The sequence below is a fragment of the Arvicola amphibius genome, chromosome 3 (genome assembly GCF_903992535.2).
Source record: "Arvicola amphibius chromosome 3, mArvAmp1.2, whole genome shotgun sequence".
Classification (NCBI taxonomy): Eukaryota; Metazoa; Chordata; class Mammalia; order Rodentia; family Cricetidae; genus Arvicola; species Arvicola amphibius.
The window spans coordinates 5,707,403-5,725,213 of NC_052049.1; the positions used below are offsets into that span (position 1 = coordinate 5,707,403).

Sequence of the window (17,811 nt, forward strand, 5' to 3'; positions counted from 1 at the left end):
AACCATGCTGTTCCTGTGCGAGCTAGAGGAACTCTTAGAGATTTGATTCCTTCCTTCTATAATGTGGGATCCAGGGCATCAGACTGGTCAATAAGTGACATCCCTGGATAGAATTACTAGAACTACTGAAATGTTTTAGGATTGTGTCTACTAGGCTCTAGTCAGTTTTATTGGCCTTGATCCACCACTCCAAATGTATAATGCTCTTCCACTTGGACGCAAGTCAGAACTCAGTGCCTCGTTCTGGACTGAAACAGGCTAGGAGTTGAAAGCCTGTTCCACCCGGTACCCTGAGGAACAAACCCAAACACTGGAAGCTATCCTCCAAGCCTGCCTTGCTGCTCTACATGTGAGCAGGGAGCAAGCAAGCACAGCATCCCTTTTCTCCCGCCCACCACTCTGCTGGTAACCAAACCCAGGCCTCTCACAGCTGAGTAGGAAACGCCCCCTAGGCTGGGTTCCCGGCCCTTGCTGTTCTTTTCGATGGACCTGCCACCCGTTCACCATCTTCCTCGGTGCTGCAACTCAGCAGCATCTTTTGGATTCCACACGCATGGTTTGTTCTGGCCCATCTTGTCTTGGTCAGTACTCACACCACGCATTTCCATCGGGAGTATTTGGATCTTTCTGTCTTTCTGAGGGATGTGCAGTGTTTTCTTTTTATTCCATCAGGTGGCTCAGTCAACCTTGAATCCATGAGTTAGGAAAAGAACATTGGAAAGAATATATTGATGATGTACGGGGAGTAAGGATTGAGACTGAAAACAACTAAGTGGATTTTGGCTTCATACATGGAATGTGAGCTATTCATGGAATTCATATTTTAAAGAAAATTAATTACGGTTGACAAATGGCTAAAAGCATAGCTTCAAGAACATAAAAAGGGAAAGTTAGTATAGAAATGAACAGCTGTCACATTGTTATTTTTTATTTCACGCTTACCTCAGTGGTGTCCATAGAAAGAGCCAAAGCCCCCTCCTCACAAAATACATGGTCTGCACAGCTGCACACTTTTCCTGTTGTCAGCCCTATAGACCTCCTGCTGCCTCTTCTAATGCACAGTCCCCATTTTCACTCTTGAGAAAATAATATTTTGCCATGCTCCTGTGTCTGACTTCGTAATAGCTTTCTTATTCCACTTATAAAAGCAGGTCTCAGCACCATTTTGATGCAAATACTTTATTTTTCTTTATATTCTCCTTTTTTTTCTAACTAGAGGGTCACCGTCACCTAAAACTGAATGAAATCCAACTTGTAAAAATTCACTTGAGTTTTGACAATGTCATAAAAGAAAAACCAACAAAAAGTGGTATACACGTTTACATGGAATACTGTTCGGGTGCGTAAAAGAGGGCGGTTCCTCGTGCTTTCTGGCCCCCACTCATTTTGGTTACCCTTCTTCCTCCCTTCCTTCCTCTTTCCATCATTAACACTTTGGAGGTTGAGGCAGATGGACCTCTGGGAGTTCAAGGCTGCGCTGGACTACGTGAGGTTGAGCAAGTATAAAAGAGATACAGAGCTCACTCCTCTGATTCGAGTTCTTTGATCACATGCCTTACTCCTAGCACTAGGAAGGTGGAGGCAGGAGTGCTGAATAGCAGTCAGTCTGAGGACAGGATCACCCCTTTGGTCTGAGCCATGGTAGAGATAAAATCTCTTTATCGGTTGGCTGTTTTGCTTCTTTTATCTTTCAGCTCCCCCATAATATCTGACTCAAGGTTTTTATTATTAAGGCCTATTAGAATTTGTGCTGCACCTAACCTAAGAAAATGCAGAAATAATTGGTGGCTCATTAATATTGCTTTGAATTACAATGGTTCATTGAATATCTCAGAGAATGCAGTCTTCCTTTGAATTCTTACACTGAAGATTTCTTAATTCAAATATTAAGTTCTTTAGCAAACAATTTTATGGCCTGTCTAAAGGTAGAAAAAAAAGATAAGCCTAAGTTTAAATGCAGCAAGGTTCAGAAATAATAAGTCATAAAATATATGATAGAATCCGTGAAGTCAAGACTGGAATAATGAATGAGATATGGCAGATGGATGTGTTCCAGTTTGCAGAATTTGGAAAATTACAATATGCACACCACACAATTGATTCTTATTCAGGTTTTCAATGGGCAACAGCTTTGAGCTCAGAAAAGGCTGATTCAGTAATTACACATTTATTAGAAGTTATGGCTGTCGTGGGTATACCTGTATAGATAAAGACAGATAATGGTCCAGCATAGGTCTCCAAGAAAGTGAAACAGTTTTTTTTGCTTATTATAATATAAAGCATATTGAAGGTATACCAAACAATCTTACAGGTCAGGCAGTTATAGAAAGATCAAATCGAACTATAAAGGATATGTTAAACAAACAGAAAGGGATGGAAAATAACCCCAAATAGATTATATAATGCTTTATTAACCATGAATTTTTTAACACTAATGAGAAAGGAACAACAGCAGCAGAGGGACATTGGATAATAGAAAAGTCTTCTGAATTAAATCAGCCAATGTATTTCAAGGATGTGTTGACCTCACAGTGGAAGCCAGCGGTTGTGCTATGTTGGGGAAGAGGTTTTTCTCTTTTTTCAACAGGAGAAGAAAAGTTATGGATACAATCACAATAAAGGTTCGGTTTGAAAAAGAAAAATCATTTGAGAAAGAGAAATGACAGCTCATCTACAGAGGTAACAAGCTGGTAAGGAAACCTCATAAGGGTTGGGGCAGGGTTCTGTTGTCTTTGCAGAAAAATACTAATCTTTAGAAAGTCAAGAGACCCTGGATATCTAGATGCCTAACGAGGAAAAGGTAAATATCCAGATACGATCACCAAGCAAAGAGAATTATCACTTATGAGGAAAGGTCATTTAAGGATAAGAATCACTGAATATTAAATGGAATAATAGTAATGACTCACTTAATAATCAAGCTGGCTTTGGAGTTGGACAATGGCTCTGTCATTCTCTAAATTCAAGCATGTTTTTAAAAGAAAAATTCAGAGTTTCTGTCTCATACTACAAGCTGTAACATTTAGGGCAAAAAAAGAAAGAATTTAGAAAAAAATTTACTATATTCACCCTTATTTTTGTCTCTATTGTACCTTTCATTGAATATATGTCTGTATAAATATTGTTTAAATTTTCCACAAGGAACAATGAATTTTCCTGCAGTAATCTTTGAAGTTTCCAGGAAGAAGAGGGGATCTCACAACAACAACTCAACCTGGTTGATATGATGTCATGATGCTGATAGCAATACTATAAGACCTATTTTGAGTACCAGGTACTCAACTTGGTTCCAACTTGGTTAGCTGAAATGGTACACTTTTTTACAATGTTCTGGTCAGAACTCAAAATAGGAACTTCAGAAAAATCCTACCGAATACTCAGGGATTATTTACAATTATACCTCACAGTAATCGTGAAACTTAACCATCATTTTACTTTCACAGAATCTCATAGAAAGAACATCACCCCCATGACAGCTGGAAGTAATTCTAGAAGACATCGTTCCCTAACCCAACAAAGTTTGTCCTCAGAGTTAGGGACATCATTTAGGGGTTGTTTATAATTGGTATAGGGTTGGGGTGGAAATTATGTAGGCTCAGGGATCTCTCTGAAAAAGAAAAAGGTAAATTAGATGGGATAATACATTAGTATGAGTTTACTTACATTAATAGTACAGCGAGTAATAGAGTGAACACATACGAGCTATCATTTATAGGCAATTTACATTGGTATAGATTCTTGTATATTGATACAAACTTAAATTATATTAAATAAGTTCCTATTTTCTTTTCTTAAAAATATTTATTTATTTATTTATTTATTTATTTATTTATTTATTTATTTATTATGTATACAATATTCTGTCTGTGTGTATGCCTGCAGGCCAGAAGAGGGCACCAGACCCCATTACAGATGGTTGTGAGCCACCATGTGGTTGCTGGGAGTTGAACTCAGGACCTTTGGAAGAGCAGGCAGCGCTCTTAACTGGAGCCATCTCTCCAGTCCTGTAAGTTCCTATTTTCATCTGCAATATTTGTATACTTAGGCAAAGTTATTTTGTCATATTGTATGCATGCATGCTTCTACCTCTGCTTAAGACATTTTGTATATTGATACAATTTTAGGATATATTTATCATACTACAATACACATTTGTACCTCTGATCAAGATACTTATACATTGTTTACATTTTGAGGTCATTGTCCTAATTTGTTAGTTATTTAAGATTGTTTAATATTCCAATATGAAGCCTTAGTCTTTAATTTATATAGGTCTTAAGAATTATAGGTCAATAGTCATCCATGTTTGTCATACTTTTTGGATACATATAGATTGTATTCTACATAGATAGGTAATCTTCTACCACTTCCAAGAGTTGTAGAATAGGGCATTTAAATAACTTAGGGCTCTACTGTCATGAGACACGATTGTTCCTGGCAGCACCAATCTATTTCTGAGAGACTGTTGAGCACTGACGACACTACAATTGGAGCTTGTTTTCTTCTGGGCAAAACTGGCTTTTGGGCAAGTAACTGCCCATGCATCAACTACTGACCTAATGCATGATGCCTGGACAGGACAAGCAGGATACAAGAAAAAAGATTGTCAAATCTTGCCAAGGCAGGGTAAGACAGTTTTTAAAAATTTCTTGCCTCTGATAATGGACCGTCAGTTACTCTAACATTGCAAATGAGACTTTGGGTGATCGTGCAGGTAGCCAGTTTTCTTTGCTTTTGTTGCACATTTTGGAAGTTGCTTGATTGCACTTCCTGCTTACTCAAGTAATATTACTTCCCTTCTCAGGTCTTTGATGGGATTGAAGATTAGATAGTTCAGGCGGACTGTGGAGGCGCACGCCTTTAATCCCAGCACTCGGGAGGCAAAGTCAGGTGGATCTCTGTGAGTTTGAGGCCAGCCTGGTCTACAAGAGCTAGTTCCAAGACAGGCTCCAAAGCTACAGAGAAACCCTGTCTTGAAAAAAACAAAACAACAACAAAAAAGACTATATAGTTGCAATTACTTTCCTCTCATGACTTTGCCAAGTTATTTATAAGACTTAACCTCCTTAGGATAGGATAATTATTGAAACATTTATCACGTTTCTTCTTTGACATTGTTTATGCTGGTTGTTATTCTAATTTTATACCTGTTATCTGTTTTTATTGTATATAATTTTATATCAAATTTAGAACTCTCTTATTTAAACAAAATGGAGAGTTGCTTTTGGAAACCCTACAGCCAGCAGCCTTTAAGTTACCCCCCCCCCCAACCTGGGCATGACCTCTTATACTATAAATGCTGACATAAGGCATGCATTTTCTCTCTCTTCCAGCTGCTGTATTCAGTTCCTGTGTTCCCTGTTCGTGCAGAGGACTGTGATCTGTGAGTCTACTCCTAAATAAATAACCCTTTATTATACTCAATTCTGAGCAAGTGCAGGATTTCTTCATTTTAAACATTTGTATTATTTTACAGAAGTTTGAACTACCTTGTTTTGAGACAGTAGAAACCGTATTAAAGTTTTTTTAAAAAATTTTTGACACTAATTACATTTGTAGTCTAATATTAATTTAAGCCATCTCTATTAATCTATGTATCACTGTGAGGTTGTGGCTTACTGACAATGTTCTGGTATCTTTCTCCTTTGCTGGCTTCTTGGCTTCTCCTTGATGCTACATACTCTATCTTTTTGGATTTACTGCATAGTATTAATTTGCTAAGTCATGAACCCAAACAGCTTTAGCAATCAGTCAATAAAAGCAATAAATACATTGCAGGTTATTCCACAGTGTCCCCCCTATCTGAAGGGTTTCTATGCAGAATATTTTTGATATATTTCAGGTTACATAGAAGTATAAAACATAATATTTCATGAACATTTGGACATTTGTATTATTTCACTGTAATTTGAACTACCTGGTCTTGAGAAACACACGAAAGATTATTAAAGAGTTTTTTATTTTTAACATTTTTGGCACTAGTGGCATTTCTCTTTAGCATGAATTATCAGGTGTTTCAAAAGTTCCAAGTAAGTGCAAAAGACTTGGTACATTCTTCACAGGGTTTCTCTCACAAATGTATTCTTTGATGTTGTTTAACACCAAAAGGCTGGTGACAGGCCTTGCCATTCTCCACACTCACAATGTTTCTCTCCAATATAAATGATCTGGGCTAAGAACATGCTATGAAAGTTCTAATTTCTTTGTCACAGTCTTTACACTTGTAGGGTTTCTCTCCAGAATGAATTGTTTGATGCTCCTTAAGTTTTCTGGTATAGTTAAATAGTTTTCCACATTCTTCACATTTGGAAGCTTTCTTCCAGTGTGAGTGAATTTGTGCTGACTTAGGTATGACATCTTATATAAGGCTTTTCCACATTCTTCAAACTAGTGGGGTTTCTTTCCAGAATGGATTATTAAATGAGCAGAAAGAATCTGTGACATTTGAAAGATCTTGCCACATATTTCATATCTGTAGGGTTTCGCTCCTATATGAATGCTCTTGTGTTCTGAAAATCATGATGGAAAGTGGAAGACTTTGCCACGTACTTCTCAGTTTAGGGTTCTTTCCTGTATGAATGCTCATGTATATAGGTAGTCCGGATGAGTAATTGAAGGATATGCCACACATTTAACACATGTATGGTTTCTTTCCTATATGAAAGCTCTTCTGTACAGAAAGTCATGATGGAACAGAGGCCTTTCTACATAGTTGTATGATTTCTTGCCTGTATGAATTCTCTCAAGTACTTTAATGACGTAGCATGGAACCATGACACATACTTCCCACTTCCAGAGTTCTATCCTGTATGATTTCTCTTGTGTCTAGAGAGTGCTGATGGAGGATTGAAATCCTTGCCACACTTTACAATTTTAATGTCTCTCTCCTGTATGAATGCTCACAGATTTAGAAAGTCATGACAGATCAGTAAAGGCCTGACCACATACTTCACATTTGTAGGGTTTCTCTTCTATATGAATCCTCTTGTGTACAGAAAGTTGTGATGGAATATAGAAAACTTTGTCACGTACTTGACACTTGAAGGGGTTCACTCCTGTATGCATGTTTGGTGTTCAGAAACTTGTGATGTAACATAGAAGTCCTTGACACATACCTGACACTTGGAGGGTTTCTCTCATGTATGAATTTTTTTGTGTGCAGAAAGTCCTGATCGACTCTTGTAGCCTTTGTAACATACTTCACACTCGTAGGGTTTCTCTCCTGTATGAACCCTCTTGTGCACAGAAAGTCCTGCTCGACTATTGTAGGCTTTGCCACATACTTCACACTCGTAGGGTTTCTCTCCTGTATGAATCCACATATGTGCAGAAAGTCCTGATCGACGACTGTAGGCATTGCCACACACTTCACACTTGTAGGGTTTCTCTCCTGTATGAATCCTCTTGTGCACAGACAGTACTGGTTTACTTTTGAAGGCCTTGCCACATACTTCACACTTGAAGGATCTCTCTGATGTATGAATTCTCTTGTGGTCAGAAAGTCGTGATGGGAAATAGAAGGCTTTTCCACATACTTCACACTTATAGGGTTTGACTCCTGTATGAAATCTCTGGTGTTCAGAAAGTCGTGATGGTAAAAGGAATGCTTTCCCACAAACTTCACACTTGTAGGGTTTGACTCCTGTATGAATTCTCTGATGTTCAGAAAATTGTGATGGAACATAGAAGGCCTTGCCACAAACTTCACACTTGTAGGGTTTCTTGCCCATATGAATCCTCTTGTGTACAGAAAGTTGTGATGAAATATAGAAAGCCTTGCCACATACACCACACTGGTAGGGTGTCTCTCCTGTATGAATCCTCTTGTGTACAGTAAGTTGTGATGGAAAATAGAAGGCCTTGCCACACACCTCACACTGGTAGGGTTTCACTCCTGTATGGATTTTATTGTGTAGAGAAAGTTTTGATGGAAAACAGAAGGCCTTGCCACATACCTCACACTGGTAGGGCTTCTCTCCTGTGTGAATCTTACTGTGTATAGACAGTTGTGATGGATAATTGAAGGCCTTGCCACATGCTTCACACTTGTAGGGTTTTTCTGCTCTGTGAATTCTCATGTGTTCAGAAAGTCGTGATGGTGAACAGAAGGCTTTGCCACATATTTCACACTTGTAGGGTTTCACTCGTATATGAATTCTTTTGTGTAGAGAAAGTCGTGATGGAAAATAGAAGGCCTTCCAGCATACTTCACACTTGTAGGGTTTCTGTCCTGTATGAACAATTTTGTGTTTTGAAAGTAACGATAGCGTATGGAAGGCCTTGCCACATACTTCACACTTGTAGGCTTTCTCTCCTATATGTATTCTCCTGTGCACGCAAAGTAACGATGGAGAACGGAAAGTCTTACCACATTCTTCACACTTATATGGCTTCTTTCTTAGATTAATTTTCTGGTGGCTAATAGGTTGTGAGTTCCAAGGAGGGGCTTTGCCACATTCTTTGCCAGTAGAGTGTTTGTTTCCTGTTGAGTAAAAGTTGAGAAATGAATGAAACCTGAGCAAAATTCTCTATATTTGTGTTTATTTTTAAAAACAGAAACATTGGCTCAGACCTGTATTTTTTGATATTAATAATGTTACATTCAATATTCTAAAGGTGTATTCAGTGCATCCTAATTAAAACCACCAAGATAGGTTGATATAACTAGAATATATAACTAGTATGATAGGTTACATAACTAGAAGTGAACAACAAAGAGCAGGACAACATAGAACATAGAAACAAATGAATATGAATCAATGTCAAACATGTAGAGAAGGCACAACATCAACCATTACGAAAATAAACTATGATGCTAATGTAAATGAGACACTTAAAAACATATAGAAATTTTATGTCCAGATGAACACAAAGTATAAATGTAGTCCAAGTTGGAAGATACATAATTTAATAGTTCTTATACATCCTAAGTGCTTAGATTTCAAAGTTTGGTTGAATAAGTAGAAAATTGTGCATTTCAATATTAAATAATATATTTCAAGGATTGAATACAGGAGGATTTATGTACATCTATGAATGAGGATCTATTGACCAACTTATGAAAAATAAACCATGTTTACATAGAAATTACAGAAGTTAGTCAGTTACTGTAAGCATAAGCTGACCTGATGGGAGAAGGACAAAGCATAACAGAATCAATGCATCATAAACATCCTTTTCTCACAGTAAAATACAAAAGGAGATCCTTTAAACCTTATGTACATCAGAACATTGTGAGTCAGTGTTGGGGATAAAGCCTCCTTTTCTGCCAATCTCTGGCCTCTCACCCTGGCCCCTGTCCCCTCATTCCTACACACCTGTTTCCATGGCAGCTGCTGCTTGTCTCTTCATATCTGAAGGTCCTCGTCCTTGCTCCAGAAATGTGATCAGGTATGGCTTAGAGGAGGCAAGACCTGTGTATGAGAAAAGACAACATCCTTATTAGTGTGTTCTCCCGGGGATCACATGTCCTCTCTACGACTGCATATATAAGAAATGAGAGGATATAATCAATGATTATAGAGGATTAGGTCTTCATGAATTTCCTGATGGGGCCATCAGAATGCTTAGGAGGAATATAGGATTTGTAGGTCCTGAGCTTCATGTCCCTCAGTTACAAAGAAAGATATTAAAATCAAAGGGTGTGGTATTCTTTTTAACATGTGTGCTTCCCACTTATGGCACTTACTTTATAATATTACCCCCAACATAAAGGATACGTCTAAAAACGATGGGAAGGTATTATGAACATGAGAAGAAGTAAAACCTTTTTTAAAAAGAAAAAAATTCTAAGGTATATGAATACTCTCCTTAATTTGCCTAAAATTTGCCCCATAAGTTTCATTGTTTGAAGCACAAGCACCCTTGAGATACTGTAGAAAGAAATCAAGTTTGATGCTGACAGTTATTTAAGAATTCACCATGGAAGATTCCCTCACCCATGTGGTAGAATATTACTTCAATGTGTGTTACTTTTGTTCATCCCCTGGAACATGTGATTAACGATGGAAAGATATATTACATTTGTTTGACTAAATAAAATTCACCTGTGCTCAGGATGCTGAGTCAGCAACTAGCTGACTGGAAGAGGTAGGAAGGAGCCAGGTGGAGAAAGGCTTTTAAGTCCGGGTGTGGAGAATAATGAGGGCTTTTTCATAGACACAGCAAGGAGAGGAGGTGAGCTATTCGCTGTACTTTCCCTCTGCGGAGAGGAAGTCCAGCTCAGCCTCTGAGTCTTGAGTTCTTTAGGAGGACAGAGATTTATATGAGTTCCCTTCATAGCTTTCAAAGAGGCGGTGCATGAGGGAACAGAATTTGCTCAGCTTGTGGCTCTTGTGGCACACCCACTGCTGATAATGCTGGAGCTGCAGCTCCTGCTTAGGAGAGTCAGGGATTAACAGGCAGCAACGATTTAAAAATAGGACAACACACCCAGGAACACAAGGTTGCTGAAATTCTCCAACATCACATCCCTGTACAAATTCCACTGATCAGGGTCCAGCCATTCACACTCCTCTGCAGAGAAATCAATGGCCACATCACTGAATGACACCATTTCCTGAAATGAAGAAAATGAATAAATACTATAGGTTATACTAATTAAAACAACAATAAAAGCACATGTAGTGTGAAGCGGCGGGGCTGCGTCCCGCCACCCGGCCAACGGCTAGCTTTACACCCGAAATAATTACACGGAAACTGTATTCTTTTAAACACTGCCTGGCCCATTATCTGTAGCCTCTTATTGGCTAATTCTCACATCTTTCTTTAACCCATATTTAGTAATCTGGGTAGCACCACGAGTTGTGGCTTACCAGGAGAGATCTTAACCTGCGTCCATCTCGGAGAGCAGCAGCATGGAGACTCCTATGGCGAATGCCTGAAGCGTCTCCCCCACTCTGCTTCCTTTTTCCCACAATTCTGTTCTGTCTACTCCGCCTACCTAATTTTCTGTTCTCTTAAAGGGCCAAGGCAGTTTTCTTTATTAATTAACCAATGAAAGAAACATAGACAGATAACTCTCCTCCATCATTTCCCCTTTTTCTGTTTAAACAAAAAAGAAAGGCTTTAACATAGTAAAATTACATGTAACAAAACAGTTATCAAGCAAGAATTACAGTTACAATATTTAAATCTATTTTATCTTTTATCATAACTAAGGAAAGCTATAACTATCTATTTATTCTTCAACTCCATCAAAGACTCCAGAAGGATACAATGCTACCTAAGTAAACAAGAAATAAGTAACTTATAAAACTCTAGAAATGACAGAGACAACTCGCTGCCTGGACAGTCACCCAAAGTTCCTCTGTACCGTTGGGGCATCCATCTTCGGGCTAAAGGCCCACAGTATCCAGCAGACATTTCCATGAAGCAGAAAAATTCCAAAGACAGTTCAGTCACTTTCTGCTGTGTCCTGCAGAACGTCTCGCAGACTCTTTCACGAATCAGGAACCCTGAGAGACCATCTCACCTTTAGGCAAGTTTAGCAGTCCTCTTTCTGTGGGTTCCTTGTGTCCAGTTTATGCAACAGTCCAGGCAAGAGCAGTTTCTTGCCCAAATGGCTAACAAACTCCATAAGTAGCCTCTTCGATGCCCATCTTCCTCTTGAAGTAGATTGGTGCTGCCAGGAGCAGACGTGTCTCATTATCATGAAAAACCCTAAGTTATTAAAACATTAAATGCCATATTCTGCAGTCTTTGAAAGATATGAAGAATGTCTATCTAACTGAAATATGTCTCTACATATCTAGAAAATCTAATAACATGACTATAAGCTTAACTATTATCAATGATTATCCATTAACAACCTATATTTCCTAATTATACATTACAATTTTTAAAATGAACTACAATCACAATAGCTTAATCAAGATCAGAACTACATATACATATAACAAAATTGACCTTAAAATCTATACCAATGCAAATTCATATCTATATCATCTCCCCCTTTAAATGTAAAAGAACATTTATAAACAATATTTGGGAAAATGGGCGCAGTTTTTCTCTCCAAACTGCTTCCTGCTGAATGGGGGCGCTGTTATTTAGGTCTTTCATGGTGTAACCTGTGTGCTAGGTTCCTCTCAGTTGGCAGTTGAGTGAAGTAATTTTTTGAAGATGTTCACAGCAACCTTTCAGGAGGGCGTGGTCTATCATACCATATTGGGATAGAAGCAATCCACAGAGTCTTGTCCTCTGTGAAAACAAAAGAAGAAACTCTTTTCCAAAGCATCATGTTCTTAGATCCAAATCCTGAAGTCATACCGTTAAGATGTCCATTCTGATCTAGCCTGGCAGCCCATATAACGAAATGTCTCTCTGTACTTAGCTCCTCTACAGTCAAAAAAATCAAAGAAAACACAACAAAATACATAATCCAGACTCTCTGTGAATTTTCCATTTTTACGTGGCTTATTTTTACTCTATCACTTTACTTCTTTTAATCTATAACTATCTGTACTCTGTCTCTTTAAAGACTTTAACCTTTTTTTTTAAGGCATTAACTTTATTCTCTATATTTTCTTTTTCTCTCTTTTAAGCCTACGTGAGCCATTTAAAGGCCTTCTATGTCTGAATCTTTTCTATTGTGAATCTGTAATTTTTTACTATCCAGGAGCATTTCTTAAAAGGTTAAGCACTTCTTAAAAACTTAAGTTGCGCCACTTATAGGTAATACGGTACTGCCTGTTTACAGCCAAGTCTAAACCTTAACTGCGCAGTTATTGTGGTAATTACGATAGATCCTGCCTGAGATCAGCACAGTTCAGCATGGCGGAGCAGAGCCAAAGCCGCTCCTGCCTCAGTCATTTGGTGCCCCTGAGCTGCACACAGTTCCAGGCACACAGCAGTCCACATTGGAGCCGCACTCAGCAGTTTAATTCTGAGACTGAGCGTGCAGCTCAGAAACTCTTTTCATCCAAGTTACAGCCGAATCTGACGCGCAGAGCACCGTGCAGTCTGAAAACACCTCTTTCTCTATGGCGGCAGGAATCCGCCATGCTCTCCCGCTCGCCTAAGCCTGATTCCGCCATCTGCCCAGGTGCAGGAAGGGAGCAGTGAGCCATTGGCATGGTCTCAAAGTACTTTCTTTCCGATCCCAAGCGGGCAAGGTTTTTAAGTGGATTTAGCACCACGTTGGAGCGCCAATCTGTAGTGTGAAGCGGCGGGGCTGCGTCCCGCCACCCGGCCAACGGCTAGCTTTACACCCGAAATAATTACACGGAAACTGTATTCTTTTAAACACTGCCTGGCCCATTATCTGTAGCCTCTTATTGGCTAATTCTCACATCTTTCTTTAACCCATATTTAGTAATCTGGGTAGCACCACGAGTTGTGGCTTACCAGGAGAGATCTTAACCTGCGTCCATCTCGGAGAGCAGCAGCATGGAGACTCCTATGGCGAATGCCTGAAGCGTCTCCCCCACTCTGCTTCCTTTTTCCCACAATTCTGTTCTGTCTACTCCGCCTACCTAATTTTCTGTTCTCTTAAAGGGCCAAGGCAGTTTTCTTTATTAATTAACCAATGAAAGAAACATAGACAGATAACTCTCCTCCATCAAGCACAAATAACAGGAGGCATATATATTCTGGATATAAATCTAAAGGTCACCAAGAGTGAGAAGAGAGCTGGAAGCCCTTCTGATACAGGTAAAACTATCTCTGAACAAGGCTGATGCAGTACTGTGATGCTGCACAGGATTCATCATTGAGGACAGTGAATGAGAGAAGATCCTAGAAACTCCAAGGGATATTTTAGTCATGAGAACCATAAAATCAAGAGTGAGTGTATCATGAAAAGAGGACTGTTCAGGCTGGAGAGATGGTTTAGTAGTAAAAAGCCCTGACTGCTCTTCCAAAGGACCTGGGGTGGATTCTCAGGAGCCAGGATTCTCATGGCTGCTCACAACTGTTTGTAACTCCAGTGTGGGACTTGGTCCTAGGAGTAGTTAAGGAAGTTTCTCTTTCAGTAGAAATTCAGGAAAACTGAAAAAAGGACTCACTTAAATGGTTCATGATCTTTCATGAGAGACTGGGATAAATACAGGTTCTTCTCAGGACCCTGTGACAGTGTTTATACACTTAGTGAAATATTTGTCCAGATCCAGAGGGATGAAATATTCAGAGCAATAACTCTCCCACTTTATTCTCATAAGAACTAATATAACGAGACCCCATGAAGGAGGAGAAAAAATCTTTGTCAATCATTTTTGTGAACAACGGGAATGGGAGTCAAAGAAAACAAAACAAAACATACGCACATACACATGTATACAAAATAAACAAGCAAACAAAAATAACATTTTCCCTTGCTGGACACATCTTGGCAGGTCACAGCAAGGTTCAATATATTAAGAATTTGTTTGGTTTCTAGGCCAGCCATGTTTATTTGGTCTTTTTGAGGAATTTGTTTGAAACTCAAAGTCCTCTGGCCACGTGGCCCTTTTCTCCTACTGGGATAGAGAGAGTGGCCTCTGTAACACCCCAGTTCTAAGAAAGGGTTGTCAGGGCATTGCAGGTACAGCATGGGTCAACTTGGCTGCCCCAGAGTTTGGATTTTGTTGTTGTTGTTTTCTGCTTATACTTGTTTATTTTGTTTTTCCTGAATAGTGGTAATAACTCAATATAGATTGATCAGTGGTCCATTCATGGGGATAAATTGAAATGGTAAAAAATTAAAAGTTCTAGTAGCAAAACATTAAATTAGGACATAAAACACTTAAGCTGACACTGTTTAAATTCCCTGAGCTACTAGTCCTGCAATATATGGATAATATTCTCTTCTCATACTCATCTGGCAAATCTATATTTAAATAAGTGCTTAACTTTCACAGTAAATAAACTAAAGTGGCAAAATTTATAATTTCTGCTATTTCAAACAAGTAAATGCTAATCTATTCCTACTAATGATTTGGCTCTGCTCTTTATGTAGCTTTCTGAAAACTTTGCTACTAAAAACCATAACACCTGAAAGAAAGCAGGTTATTAGCTGGTTAAGTAATGCTGTTGGCTAGTTTACAGATTCAATCCCTTATTGGCAAAGAACCTCAGTGACTATCACAGCACAAAGAAAATGCAGGATGGTTATCTGTTCTGTACTAATAATTGGCAGGTTGCAGTATTATCTGACTCAGGATCTATAGTCACTGTGGTGGTTTGGGCAGATATGGCCCCCATGGATTCTTGTGTTTGGATGCTTGGCCCCTGGGAAGTGGCACTATTAAGAGGTGTGGCACTGTTAGTGCGTCACTGTGGAGTCAGGCTTTGAGGTCTCACATGCTCAAGCCAAACCCAATACGTGGCTGCCTAAGGGTCAAGATGTAGACCTCTCAGCTCCTTCTCCAGCACCATGTCTGCCTGCATGCCATTCATCATGATGATAATGGACTAAAATGTCTGAAATATAAGCTCACCCCAATTAAATGTTTTCCTTTATAGGAATTGGCATGGTCATGGAGTCTACTCACAGCAACAGAAACTGTAACTAAGACAATCACTATCCAAAGGATACCTACGATTTTAAAAAAAGTACTCCATTGGTTTTGCCTAAAATTACATCTAAAAATCTTATAGTTATTACATTTAATGCTTCTATATATGGCTTTCTGAAAAAACAAGAGGGCCTAAATTTTATATACAAATTCTGCATACCCCACAGAAAATATTTTACCCATTCCTGGATTGTACAGCTCAACATTCAAAAGTTGCTATTGTCAATCAACTTTGATTAAATATTTTGCAACCATTGAATATTTTGACTAAACTCATGTATAAATGGCACATTGAACATAGAAATATCTCTCTCTATAAATTCTTAATCTAAGGATTAATAAATTCATTGGTATGGTGAAAAAAACCATAACAAAAATCTAGCTTTATGCTTGTAAAAATATGCTGATAGTTAAACCTATTAATAAGAAATTTTCATTTACTACAGTATACTACACATATGATTCAACTCTTGTTCAGGAATATAGGTCTATAACAAAACACTGCAAAAATAAAAATTTTTAAATAGTAGCGGTGTGGTTTGCTTCCATCTGGACTGATGACCTCATCAGGATGAAAACAACCATGTGTTCAGAAGTCCCCTTTAGAAAAATTGAAGAACACACGCCATATGAGACTTCACCATCATTTGGATTGAGATGACCATGATGCATAAAATCAATTACACTGCATGTATAAAACCGACTAGTACAACTGTCCCCTTTAGGTTTTATTGTAATTTTTATAGACCAAACTGTCAACAGCAGGTCTCTAATGTGTTTTAGATTAGAATAAATTTTATATGCCATTAAATTCCCAAGGTTATAATGATTATTCAAGTTGACAAAAATGGTGACTGAGAGATGTATTTCTAACAATTTAGGTCTTTGTGAAGTGAAAGTTTAACCACTTATTTCTTTGTTAACACTAGACTTCTAAAATTTTTAAAATAAAACAATAAGATATGTTTTATGAGTGAGGCCTAAATTCCTAAGGTCTACTCAGGCTAGCAGAAACCAACTTAAAGATATATGACTAGCATTTTTGTATTTAAAATCTTTATATTTTAAAGTTTTACTTCAATGCTAAGGGATCTTCAATTCAAAATTTGAGGCTCAAGCTTAACAGGGATAAAAGTGTAAAATCCTCATCTTATAGAAGCTACTAACTTAATATAAATTGCGACAATTAAAACACACAAGTTAATGGTCAGTCACCTTACAGATGACTCAATTCTTCCATGTGTTCAAAACTATGTTTGTAGTTGAGCTTAGCAAAAATATAATTCATTTATGCGAACAAGTTTTAGTCTTCCATACATGTTTTAAAATAGAGAAGTAAGTAAATACAAAGAAAGTTTGTTTAAATTTAGGCATACTTAATAGATAGTCCTCAAAATCCTTAGAGATCCATTGAATATGGCATTTAAAATATTTATTGATTGACACAGAGCCCATCTGGATTATACTTCCTGCTCTAACTTCTTCTCAGATCTCTGATGTTGAAGGAAAACTGTAGATTGATCCACTTAACAGCAACATTAACAAAATAAATGAATTAATACCATGCTTATTTAGTTTCGATTTTGGAGACAGGGTTTCTCTGTAGCTTTGGAGCCTGTCCTGGAACTAGCTCTTGTAGACCAGACTGGCCATGAACTCAGAGATCTACTTACCTCTGCCTCCCAAGTGTTATGATTAAAGGCGTGCACCACCACAGTCTTGCTAATACTGATGTTTTTTCCTGGCACAAAAATTTAAAATAACAAAGTAATCAGATTTGAGATATAAATGAAAAAACTAATAAGGAGTAAAAGGAATTTATAAAAAAAATTAATAGTATTTCCTCTGGGCAATATGATGCTTAAGAAATGCAAAAATAATGGCATGTTCTCGAAATTTCCGTAGAGGCCAAAAAGGTTGAAGAGAAATTACAAGTTTACAAGTTAAATTTTCTTCAAATTTTCACCTATAGTTATTTTTTGATACAGCTTGAGAATCTGTTCCATCAGACAATCTTTAAGATGCAGTAATAACGAACGCTTGCCGGCTAGTGTTTCCTCCACAGAATAGTAAGGCATTGGAGATTGTTCACATTTTTTTTAATCATTTACAAAAGCTGCTGGATATATACTTCAATGTTTACTTGAAACAATTATTTTCTGCTTCAGAATTTTTTATTGTTTTCACAACTTCTATGTATCCTGTTATCTAATAGGAGAGAATGCCTGAGCTCCAAATTGAAATTGTCATAAATATTAAAGACTTATAAGTGATCAGACAGTGGCAAGTGATTAAAGGCGGCTCACAAACACCTACCCTC

The 17,811-nt window shown here is 38.0% G+C and overlaps 1 pseudogene; it reads right to left on the bottom strand.

Moving 5' to 3' along the window:
• Positions 1–17,230, bottom strand: part of LOC119810814 — a 33,312-nt pseudogene extending 16,082 nt beyond the window's left edge.
• Positions 17,231–17,811: the final 581 nt, after the last annotated feature.